Consider the following 12,342-nt stretch of genomic DNA (forward strand, 5'->3'; position numbering starts at 1 on the left):
ATAATAAAGCTAAATTGATCTATAAACAATGAAATACTACAACAATTTGGACCATTCAATACCTAAATTAAGAATAAAAATCCAAATCTGTAAATAAAGTGTATAATTAGTGTACAAGAAATATTATTACTGTAACGTAAAATGTCAAAGCTTACCTTTCGAGTGAGGCTATCTCCGAAAGTGGCGGCAGAGGAGGAGGAGGAGGAGGAGGACAAACGGCAGATAACGTACATACGTACGTACGTACACTTAACTTTACGAAAACACACAAAAAATTTAAGGAAAACTATAAAAATAAAATTTACGAAAAAACATTAACAAAACTGTAACACTTACAAAAATCTAAAAATTACGTAAATTTTTTTTTTCTTTCTTTTTATTTTTAACTTTTTTTTTTTTTTTTTACTTTTATGTAGGCTTTTTTTTTTTTTTTTTTTTTTTTTACAGAATTTCAACTTCATCACCACTTTCAATGTTTCTGCATTTTCATCACTTGGTTCTTCCTTTTGCATTCAACTTTTTGTTTTTTATCACCTGGTTCTTCCTTTTGCTTACTCCTGCTAATGCTGAAGGCCTCTTTAAAAAATAAACTATCCAAGGAAGATTGCTTCTGCCTGCTTTTGACAATGTTCCTGAAACGACTCAGGCAAACGTCATCGAACTGCGCAAGCATACGACCTGTGTGAGCCTTTTCGGGGTGTCTTTTTTTCTATGAACGATTGCACTTTATGAAAAGCAGCAAGACCTCCTTAATTTCTGCCGTTGTCATAGGCTCCTCCTCTTCATCGCCGCTGCTGGAGAACTCCTCTTGAACGATGTTATGTTGCATGGCCTCCAACTCCTTCAGGTCATCCGTCGTAAGCTCCTCTTTAAGGATGGTGCCTATTGTCGACGGATTACGGCCGTATTCCTTTGCGATCACACTCAATCGCATACCAGCTTCGTACTTCTTTATGATCTCCATCTTTGTCTCCAGAGACCGCATGCGCTTCTTTCCGTGAATTTCAACTTTCTTGGGACCCATGACTACGTTAATTTACGTAAAGTTACACAAATACGTAATAATACAGTCTTCGCACAACACGATAATATGTACTGCAACGAAATCACTAACAAATTTACGTTACTAAACGAAATCGTTGGAGCGAACGAATGCCGAATGCGTACGGTAAAGTTTCGGGTGCGAAGTGGCCGAGCTGAAGGCACGCCAACACGTTACGTATAGAAGATGCATGATGGGAGGATGCTGTCCAATCAGAGAGCAGGATCTCATGGCTTGGCTAGTACATCAGGAACCAATGGAATAGGAGCAGGAGGATGGTGGCGAGTCTACGATAACTAAGATGGCGGCGTGCGGCACAAGTTTCAAAATTGTTATGGGCGAATCTCGGACTTTCAGAAACCTTTCGTATCTTGAAAACTTTCGTATGTAGAGCAGTAAAATTTTTTGTCTTTGCTTTCGTAACTTGGATTTTTCGTAAGTTGAGCCTTTCGTATCTCGAGGTACTACATGTACTGTACTTCGAGAGGAAAGCAGAGGTCTCGAGGTGATGCTTCTACAGAGGTTGGCTTGTGACGGACATCAAATTCAGTTACTGGAAGTGCTAAGTTATTTTCTGGGAAAGTGGTCCCACAACCAAACAGGTGGTCGCCTGGCTGCAAGGCGGTGCTTTATCCTAGACGGAGGGGTCACATGGTCTGGCCTAGCTACCCCTTAACTGTAGGAAGCATTTTGCCCCTTAGTTCACCACCCCCCAAGTTTATTGTGCTGCTTCCTCCCTGGGCACCCCATGACTAATTTAACCTGTTTAACTGAAAAAATGTTTAGTAAACCTTATCTTATTCAGAATCAGAACTTGTAGAAATATCATGGGGATATTAGTACACATCCTAGTGTCTGTCACTTAATCAATTTATTTACCCCCACCCTAAAACAATGGTTTCCCACAGTGTTTTCACATTATTGTAAATTATAATGGGAATGAAGTATCTTTAAAATGATTAATTTGCTTTCCGATTGAACACCAGAAACCTTTGGAATACACACAAAAACTTTGTACACAAAATATTGCAATATACGTACCTAGCAGAATTAATCTAGGAAACAGGAGTTACATGTCTGCACCAAGAAGCCATGACTAAGAAATGAAGCGGGATTTAACAAGCAAGGCCTAAATCCAAAACCCCACTTAAATGCTGAAACTTGGAACAAAAAAAAACCATTGTCCCCAGACCCACATTTCTAGATGACCGTAATATGAGATGTACGGTGTAGCTGACCATCACCTCTTCCACAATGCAATTCAGGGACAAGAAAAGAAAAAAGAATTACGCAAATTTTGCAATAGGATAGAGTATACTTTTTGTATTATGTATTATGCACATTAAGGAGACATAAGATCAAGGCAAAAAACTCAAATGTTAAGAGCTAGTAATGAAGCAAAGAAAACTACTGCAACCATTACTGGTGAGAGGGGAAGATATTCTCAATTCAGTTCTTCATTTTGAAGCAAGTGAAATACTGTATGGTGTCTCTGGTTGTTAATATAAGGACTTCCCCCTTTATTTCCACTGGAAATCCAGGTTAACCCACCCACACCAAACAGATTTTTGAGGGGGAGGTGAATAACAAAACTGAGTGAAAAAACACAGATGTGGGCTGCCTCACCTTTTATCCTCTCCCCACACAATTGCACCACAAAGGTACTGTACTGTCATTTGTTCTCCACTGAGGATCTGGTGTTCCTTTTGCATAATGGAAACTATTTACTAAGCCTGTAAGAATCTATATAATAAAAAAACTGTAAAAGACTATTTGATCATTTTTAGAATAATATTATATTAGTCTGGCATCCTTTGTTAGGTTAGATTAGGAAGGTTTGTTACATGTATTTTTGGTTTATATTTCCTGATATTTTTATGGTTTCGTTATCTCCCAAAACCCCATTCATTCTTACAGGAATACAAACCATTGCCTTTTATATAGAAATGTCTTTCAGTGACTAGTATAAATAGTCATTGAAATTGGTGACAAGGGGATACTGGCAAAGATGGGGTTATTCCTTACTCATTTTGATAACCCTCACTCACCTAGCAATGCTTCTTCTGACTGCTAAGTTGGACTTATGTCAATGTTGTGGGTTGTTTTGTTTACACATAAGATAGTATCATATTCAGAGGTGTGGAAGATATTACCAAGTGTAGTGAACCTTCATCCGCTACATTTTGATGGATGCCCAGGGTGTAATAGTTAATCGCTGGGGAAATTTGCTACTGTCTGGAATCTTTTGGTAGAGGAGTTAAGTACCATTTACTACAATGATTTTCCTGCCTTTAAGAGTTAAGGACATTGATTACTGCTACTTTCTCACGAGAGATTAAGAAAATGGGCTAGGAGCAAAGAGAGAAAGCACAAGTACTTTCCTTCCTCCTCCTCCCTCTCATCATGCTCTTCCTTGCCCTCTTCCTCATTTTCTTCTTTGTCTTTCTCCAATAGGAAGAAGGAAATGAGGAGTCCAATAAGGATTCTCACAAGAAGAATGTCTTGTAGTAATTTCCAGTGAGTGCTCTTCCCAGTCTTTGGAAAGTGGTAGCGTTGGTAACCTGTGAATGACCAGTCAGCTGTTGGCCATGTTGGCATGAGCCTCACTTAGTATGCTCAGTACCCAGTCCTGGCCAACTCTCTTGGACATAAGGACTGCTCCCTTCCTCTTTCATCCATGGCAAACTCTCTTGGAGGTGACAGTGTTTGGTTATCTGCAGGTTCCCATTCAGCTGTTAACTGGGCTTTACAGGCCTCAATGAGCACTAAATACCCAGTCCTGGCCAGTTCCATCTTGGACGTGGGGACTGCCCTGCCACTTCCTACTGCTCCTTGGGGCTGCTCAGCCAGCAGGTCCCCTCTTTGGTGTGAGCCAGTGCCAGGATTTCCTACTTGCTTGGAGCTACAGTGCTCTCCATTTGGCTTTGGTTTGCCCCATATCCTGGAGTTGCTTTTACATGATAAAGCTACGCTTACTCTCCTCAAGCAGCCATACTTAGCCCATGCTTCTGAAGCTTACAAAGTTGAGTCACTCTACCCTCTACTATAGTGTGAGTACAGTGCCGAACCATGCACATGCAAACAAAGGAAGTTCATGTTGATGGTTTCTCTCTTTGTATGGACACTTATAGAGATGTTGCTGATGATATTACAGAAGTCTACAAATTTGAGAGGTCAACTTTTTTCAACCATGATTTTGAGAGGTTACAAGGTAATATAAAAATCATTATTCTGTGAAAGTGTATTGGCTGGCGGACCACAAATTTTGATTGGTTATGATAGGCAAATTGTTTTTTATGTGATTGACACCATTATGTCTGATCATTCAAGTTCACAATCTGAGAGGGAGCTCATCAAAGCAATAGATTTTTTTCTTCAGCACCATTAGTTATGATTATTCATGTCCACAATATTAGAGAGCTTAGCAATGTATACTTGGTTTGTCAACTTTTCTTTGGGGATACAGACAAATCTTGCTTGCTTCAGGGAATCAGTTTAATCCTGGAGGTATTTTTCTCTTCTTGTTCTCCTTGCTCAGTGGGAAAAGATTGAGCTTTGGTTCCTCTTTATGCTTTCTGAAGTGTGCTTAAATAGCAATGGAGAAGAGTCTTTCTGATAACTGGGCACCTTGATCCACTGTGCAGTCTCCTGCAAGCTCTCTGGGTCAAAGGGTATTGTGGCCAAGTCTTTTGGGAGTGACCATGCCATTGTTCAGTATTGAGAGGGCTCAGACCTTAAAACTGTGACAAGGCACTCAGATTTCTTCTGGGGAACACAAAGGTAGACAGTTCCTTTCTCCAGCTGTCATTAACAGGGGAAGTCTGCATCCTTCATTATGGTTACTGACTACTTTTCAAGGCCTACCAACATTTCCCCTTTCTGTTACTGATTCTGTTTCCAGCCTAAACTCTTGGATCTTTCTAGCTTTGGTCTTGTCAGCAGAGGTGAGGGCAATGCTGGAAAAGAATGTGCTAGAAGTTATAGACAACTAGTCTTCAGCCTTTTACATTGCCATTTTTGGTGGAAAATCATCCAATGGTTGGAGACTAGTCATTGACTTCTCTCTGTTGAATTAGTTTATTAGTTTGTGCTATCGACTGACTTAAGATGGGAGCACTGTCTTTGTTGGATTCCCTTACAAAGAGAAACTTCATGCATTCTGTGGATCAGAAGGATCCATATTTTCAGATGCCCATCTGTCACTCCTCCAGGAAATGCCTTCATTTCATCTGGGAAGTGGCTGTTTACCAGTTTAAAACCCTGTGCTTCAGACTTACAACAGCCCTCAGGTGTTCATGTGAGTGTTCACGTTGGTGTCGGCTTGGCCTACATGCATGGGGTATGTTTTCTGCATTATCTGAATGATTGACTGGCTCTAGCATTGTAGAGATGCAGTTGCTCCAGAACAGGGACTGTTTCCTTTTTGTCATAATCGAGGATGCAATAACTGGTTAGAAGATGGATCATGTGCTGAAGTTTCAGGTACATATGGGGCCTGCTAATAGACAGATCGTTGTGAGTTTCTGATAAGGCTCCTGCTCCAGCATGCTCAGGGAGGTGACAACAAAGTTTGTCATCTCAGGAATGACCAACTTGGATTTGGTAGATTGTCTCGGGCATTTCCAACAGTGCTCACTTCAATGGGAATTGAAGCAAAATTGGTTGGCCTAAAGCAACCTTTCCTTTCACTTCATGCCCTAGCTTGCTGGCTGGACATTTGGAACATCTTTGTAGAAGTTCTTGTGAACTCATCACTGGAGATTCTTCTGTTCTTAGATGCAGATTCATGAGTTTTGTTTCACTGTTGAGCTGTCAGCCATGTACGTTCTGGCTACCAGGAACATTTTGGTAGGCCAGCTCAACCTCCATGGCCAGTTAATTGCAACAGAGTAGTCCCTACTTCTATATTATCCCTTCTATCCTGTACTGTATTGTGCAGTGTCTGGTTTCAACTTTGGATTTCAGTAATTCACTACTAGACTTAAAAAGCAAATTCAACAATGGGCACAGTATAATGAATAGGATTTGGAAATTACTTAGACTGAAATTTCATTAAAAAATAAGGGTTCCATATTTAGATAAGAATGAAATGTTGATGAGGATGGCTTGGACAAGTCCTTCACATCATCCCAGTGGAGATTTGTTAAGGTTAAAAAAATTTAAAGAATCTGTTAAATTTTATATAGGTTATTCTTATAAATAGTATTATAGTATTAAAGAAAACAGAATGTCTTTACTCAATAAATATAAAAATTTTTACTATGAACTGCATCCTAACTTTATCAACTTTATTTTCAGACAATGGGTATCAGAGGACTTATGTATTATATGAACGAAGAGCTTGATGTTATGGAAAGCTACAAATTGCGCAACTGCAATGTTATTTTTGATGGCAAGAATTTGGCTCATTTCCTTCACAATGAATGCAGAGGCATTAATGTGTCCTTTGGAGGAGACTTTGATAAATATTCCAGCTTTATTCAGAAATATTTTGAAGCGTAAGTATTTAAAAAGAGTTTTCATACATTCAACTTACCTGTCAGATATATACATAGCTATCGACTCCGTCGTCCCCGACAGAAATTCGAATTTCGCGGCACACGCTACAGGTAGGTCAGGTGATCTACCGGCCTGCCGCTGGGTGGCAGGACTAGGAACCATTCCTGTTTTCTAATCAGATTCTCTCTGTCGCTGGGAATGTAAACATATGTTTACTTTCCCTCCTGATTTGATTTCGTGTTTCATCGCCATCTATCTTCTGGCCAACTTTTACAGGGAAGTACTGGATCGGTGGTTCGGCATAAAACGCTTTAATAACTTTTTAATAACTTTTAATGAATTAACTTCGAAGTTTTCGAAGAATAGAGGATGTGTAACTACCGAAGTTTTCGGTAGACAATTACATAGTTTGCAAGAAAGGGAAATATAAATATTTATTCATTGATAAAGTGTAATAAATGTTAGAATTTGATTGAGGAAAATAAGGTAACTTCCTATTTGAGGAAGTCAGAAAAACATAGAACTAGATATGTTTTTTAGAAGCTTTAATAGCTCTCGTTCTGACGAGCAGTTTAGAATATTACAGTACTAGTAGTGTAGTTTCCTCATCACCTTCTTACTTCACAGAAAACTACAAATTCATTTGCAATTTGAAGATAAAGGAATGTAGCTCAAGGTACGAGCTATTATAAGGTAAGAAGTGATTATAGTGTTCCCCAATTGCAATAGAGGGTGCGTCTGAATCGGCTCTTGTCTCGCTCCCAGGCCTAGACCTCTTCCAAGCTCACAGGCCCAGAGGAGAAGGAATGTCGAAAGCCTTACGGAGGTTACAGAGAATCCCCACTGATCAGGCGTCCCCTCGGCAGGTTCTGTAGGACGTCCCAGACTGCCAGGGATAGCCATTGGAAAGGCATCCTAATTCAATGTGTTCCCTTATTATTATCGTCTTGACGAATAAGGAGAAGAAACATTCAACGGCGTAGATTAAATGAAGATGCAAGATAATCTCGTCTGGCTATCGAACCTCAGAAGAGACGGAGAAGAAGACATCATTCGATAACAGTTGCGGTAGAGGCATTGCCCTATCCGGGTTCGTCCCCCCGTACAGTTGGACGGGGGGGGGGGCTCTATCCCATGGGGGTTTGAAATAGTTATTTCAATAAATTCCTCATCGGTACATGTATATGAAAATATATCTATTCTGAGGATAACGAATTAGATATTAAAGAATATTTGTTGATCGAATGAATTTATATGGATCTCGTTTAGTGATTACTCATATATATAACTTTTAAGCTTCTAGCTCCTTGGGCATGAAGCTCCGGTAACGAGGCTCAATGCGCCTAAAGCGTCTGAAACAAGGCGCAAAGCGCCTGAAACGAGGCGCAAAGCACCTGAAGGGCCTGAATATAAGGCGCAAAGCGCCTGAAGCACTATGAACCAGGATCTTCATCGGAAATGGAAGTCCTTCTCATTCAGAAGAAAGGGAGGGCTATGTCGAAAATGGAAGTATTGTCGAATTCTAAGCAAGAACAAATGTACAAGAGATCGGAACCTTCCAGAAGGCGGAAGATTCCAGATTCAAATAACCTTCCAGACGTACAGAACTTTCCAGGCGAGGATCGCCTTTCAGATGCTCGAACTTCCAACAAGAAAACTTTCCAAGCGCGATACGTCTGCTAGGATCCAGAGTATTCTGATCACGATACTCCTCCCAGGCGCCAGGAGTATTCGGAACGCGATACTCCTGCCAGGCACCAGGAGTATTCCGACGAGCACGATACTCCTCCCAGGCGCCAGGAGTATTCGGAACGTGATACTCCTACCAGGCGCCAGGAGTATTCCGATCACGATACTCCTCCTAGGAAAGCGATACTTCTGTCAGGCGCCAGGAGTATTCCGAGGCACAAGTACTCATCCCCAGGCGCCAGGAGTATTCGGAAGGCCCGATACTCCTGCCAAGCGGCCAGGAGTACTTCCCGAGGACGAGGAGTATTCCGATCGCAATACTCCTCCCAGGCGCCAGGGAGTATTCTAGAGGCAAGATACTCCTGCTGTAGCGCCAGGCACTTTCTCCTACAAGAAGAGCCTGACAACCGCCAAGAGTCCTCCAGGCGAAAGGTGAAAGACATTCGAGGCTTCTCCTGAGGAGGGAGTTGTCGCACAGGCGGGCCGTCGCCCTTGTCAGGATCGTCTTAATGCAATAAAGGCAAGAGCAAGTTCGGCTTTTTCCAGGCAGGGACTCAAGATGTAGCACAGGCTGCCGTAGCCCTTGTCAGGTTAGAGTCGGTACTGCTAAAGCCCTTCACCTTTCGAAAGGAAGCGCTCTCCTCCGGTTTGCTCAATCTCTCCCCAACTTGAGAATGTAAGATAGAGCAGAATATTGTGAGAATTAGTTCAGTATTAGTAAGAGGATATTAAAATCATCCTCCTTATAAAAAATAATGCAACCAACCATTTACAGAAAGAGGGGCAATCGTTTGGAAGTTGAACAAGATTCGTACGAGCTCTCATTCATTGATTAGAGGCTCTTCCAGATAAGAAAGGCGTAAAATACGGACTTATCTCCAAGATAATAAAAGCTGGAGAGATTCTCTTCGATCCTCGGTTGTCATTTGCGATCTCTTTCGACTAATACTCATTCGGGATTATTGACGAAAAGAACGAAGAGAGTAAGATTTCCATTCTTTCTCTGCATGTCGGAAAGGAAAGAATGTCGTAGAAGGCTTGCTGTATACGACTACTGAATGACAAGTCATATACGCATACCATAGTTGCCTTTCTGGTTCGCTACGGAATTATCTATATCCTTACAGGATTTTCCTAGTAAGGACTTCGCTTAAAAGGTTTGTTACGACAATACCTACTCAGCTTCGGTATTTAACAAAGGTTGTTTGGCTTAAATTTGCATTATTGAGAGCTTTCTTAGACTCGAGAATAATTTTATTATATCCATTCATTGAAGGGAGTAACTGGCAACTCAGAATGAATGCAGCCAGGCAGTGAACGAGACGGCTGTAATTGTGAGCCAATCCAGTACCATCCGGTTCTCGGTCGTGAACGGTTGGTTAAATCTCTCTCTCCCAAGGGATCGAATGCTTCACCGTATATTCCCCCTACAATCAGGGACTTAACCACGAATTGAGGGGATTTTTAGGCAAACATGAATAACATCGTATTCGTTTTGCTAAGGATCTCTCTCTGCCTCGGTGAGGAAAGAATGTAGTAGAAAATTCACCTTAAGATAACGGTACGGTTAAGCCTTATGCACACACCGTAGTTAATTACAGAGTTCCTACTATCCTTACAAGAGTTTCCTAGATGAATGCTGTTTACCACAATGTGACGGTATTATAAATGATTTTAATTCGGCAGAGCACGATTTAACCTATTTGGAAACAGACACGGAACGTAACGATCCTTACCAGGGGAGGCTGGGTGGGTCTTCAATCATACGTGCGATTGTGGTAATGTTTGCACCTTTTTAAGTTAGCCGTTACATAAAGTTTTATATATGAAAATGTGCGCAATTTCATGTATAATACAACAAAAAATAGTTGAAGGTTCTAGCTTTTCTCATTTTCGAAATATTTGCATATAAATCACGATAAATAGAAAATAAACCATGTTCGGTCAAATTTGACTACCGAAATGGTCGAAAAACGCAATTGTAAGATAAAACTCTTACAGTCTAGTAATATTCAGTCATTTATCTTCATCGTGAAACAAATTGGAAGTCTCTAGCACAATATTTAAATTTATGGTGAATTTTTAAAAAAACTTTCCTTCCCTCCACGCGCGGATTCTCCGCCACAAATCTCCGAAATGCGTAAGTCCCATTCTTGGAATATTTGCTCCGTTTCATATTAGGCATTTCATAGAGTTTTATATATGAAAATGTGCGCAATTTCATGTAGAATAAAACGAAAAATATTTGAAAGTTGTAGCTTTTTCTTATGTTTGAAATAATTGCATATAAAATAAAATATATAAAAAAATTCGACATTCGGTCAAATTTAACTCGTCAGATATGGTAGAAAACTGCATTTGTAAGCTAATATTCTTACAGTATAGTAATATTCAATCATTTGTCTTCATTTACTTTTGAAAGAAATTGGAAAGTCCTCTAGGACAATTATTTAGATTTATGGGTGAATTTTTGAAAAAAATATTTTGGTTTACGTCCGCCCCGGCGTTTACGAATTCATGCATTATTTTGTGATAATATTTTCTCTGTGTTGCATTTTTATTGTTTTACAATGTGTTATATACCAAAATGATTGCAATTTAGTGTAAACTACAAAAAAAAAAAAAAAAGTAACTTGTTACCTTTAACCGTTTTGCGCACAGCGTGATTTGAATACAATTATATATGAAATTTCGTTTTTTTTTGCGCTATCATATATCGGCATTATTTATATATGAATAATGATATTTTTTTTTTCATTTCTGATGGTTGCATACTAAACTTCAGGCAATGACAAAACAAGGAGCCAAAAAATGAACTATTAATCTTGAAAACTAAGGCCCCCCCGGCCCCGTGATTTTTGAAAAAAATAATTTCAATGTATGACCACTTACCTGGCAGGTATATATATAGCTACTTCTCTGTTCGCACTGGCAGAATTTTCAAAACTCGCGGCAACCGCTAGATCACTGGTAGTTCAGGTGATTCGCCACCCCACCACCCGCGCCTGCGCTGGTGCTCGGAATCATTCCCATTTTCGTCAGATTTTTTTCTGCCACTGAACCGGCAACATCGTTGTTGGTTCCCTGCTAGAATTCGAAACTCGTTAGCTGACTTTCGCTGTACTTGGATGGTTTATTGGGTATCGTATTGGAAAGTTGGATTGGCAATCGCGATTGGAAGTTATTAGAATGTCTTGATTCGGTATATAGTATTTTCGATGTGTGTATGAAAGAAGGGTGTAAGGTGAGACTACCGAAAGCTTCGGTAGACCCTCACACACTATGTAAGAAGTGTAGAGAGGTTTTGTGTACTGGGAGCAATAGATGTAATGAGTGTGAAAGTTTAAATGAGAAAGAATGGAAGACTTTCACCAAATATGTTGAGAGACTGAAAAGGATAGAGTAAGAAGATCGGTGTCTCGGAGTGAGAGGTCAGGTTCTTCTAGTAAGGCCTTGAATAATTCTGTTATTTCTCCCCCTTCTTCCCAAGTAGAAGTTGTTAATCCTTCTCCTCAGGTCTCTCCTGCGCCCGCTGCTGTTTTCTGAGGATACTAATATTGTGAAAGTGTTTGCCGCCCTTGCCCTTGCGTCAATGGGCGATCAGATTCGCGTCTTACAGACAAAGTGGGTACGATTGAAAGTGTCAGTGTAGTGGAGGGGGCGGCTGATCGCTCACTCGTGCTCCTAGACCTAGACCTCTGCCAACTCCCAGACCCAAGGGAGAAGGCATGTCGACAGTCGAAGGGAGGCGAGAGGGGTTTCCCTTTACGATCAGCGTCGGCCCTTCAGGCAGTTCCTGTTGCGTCCCAGGCTTGGCAGCAGTGCGCCATAGAAAAGGCGACACTGGGAAGTGTCTTTCCTCGACAGATAGTGCTGCGTCAGGCAGGTATGGACGTTATGCGGAAGTTTCGCGTCCTCTGAAGAGGACGCATAGACCTACGTCTTCTCAAGATGAGCGTTACCCGCAAGAACAGTGGAGTAGTCCCGAGATTTTCTCTTCTAGTGATGAGGAAGAGGTGGTTCCGATTAAAAGGAGGAGATCCTTTAAGTCAAGACAAGACGCAAGACCTCATGTGTACGACGGTTCTTCGGGAGGGTAGGAGCTCTCCTTC

This window comes from Macrobrachium nipponense, chromosome 13, assembly GCF_015104395.2.
Source record: "Macrobrachium nipponense isolate FS-2020 chromosome 13, ASM1510439v2, whole genome shotgun sequence".
In the NCBI taxonomy this organism is placed as follows: Eukaryota; Metazoa; Arthropoda; class Malacostraca; order Decapoda; family Palaemonidae; genus Macrobrachium; species Macrobrachium nipponense.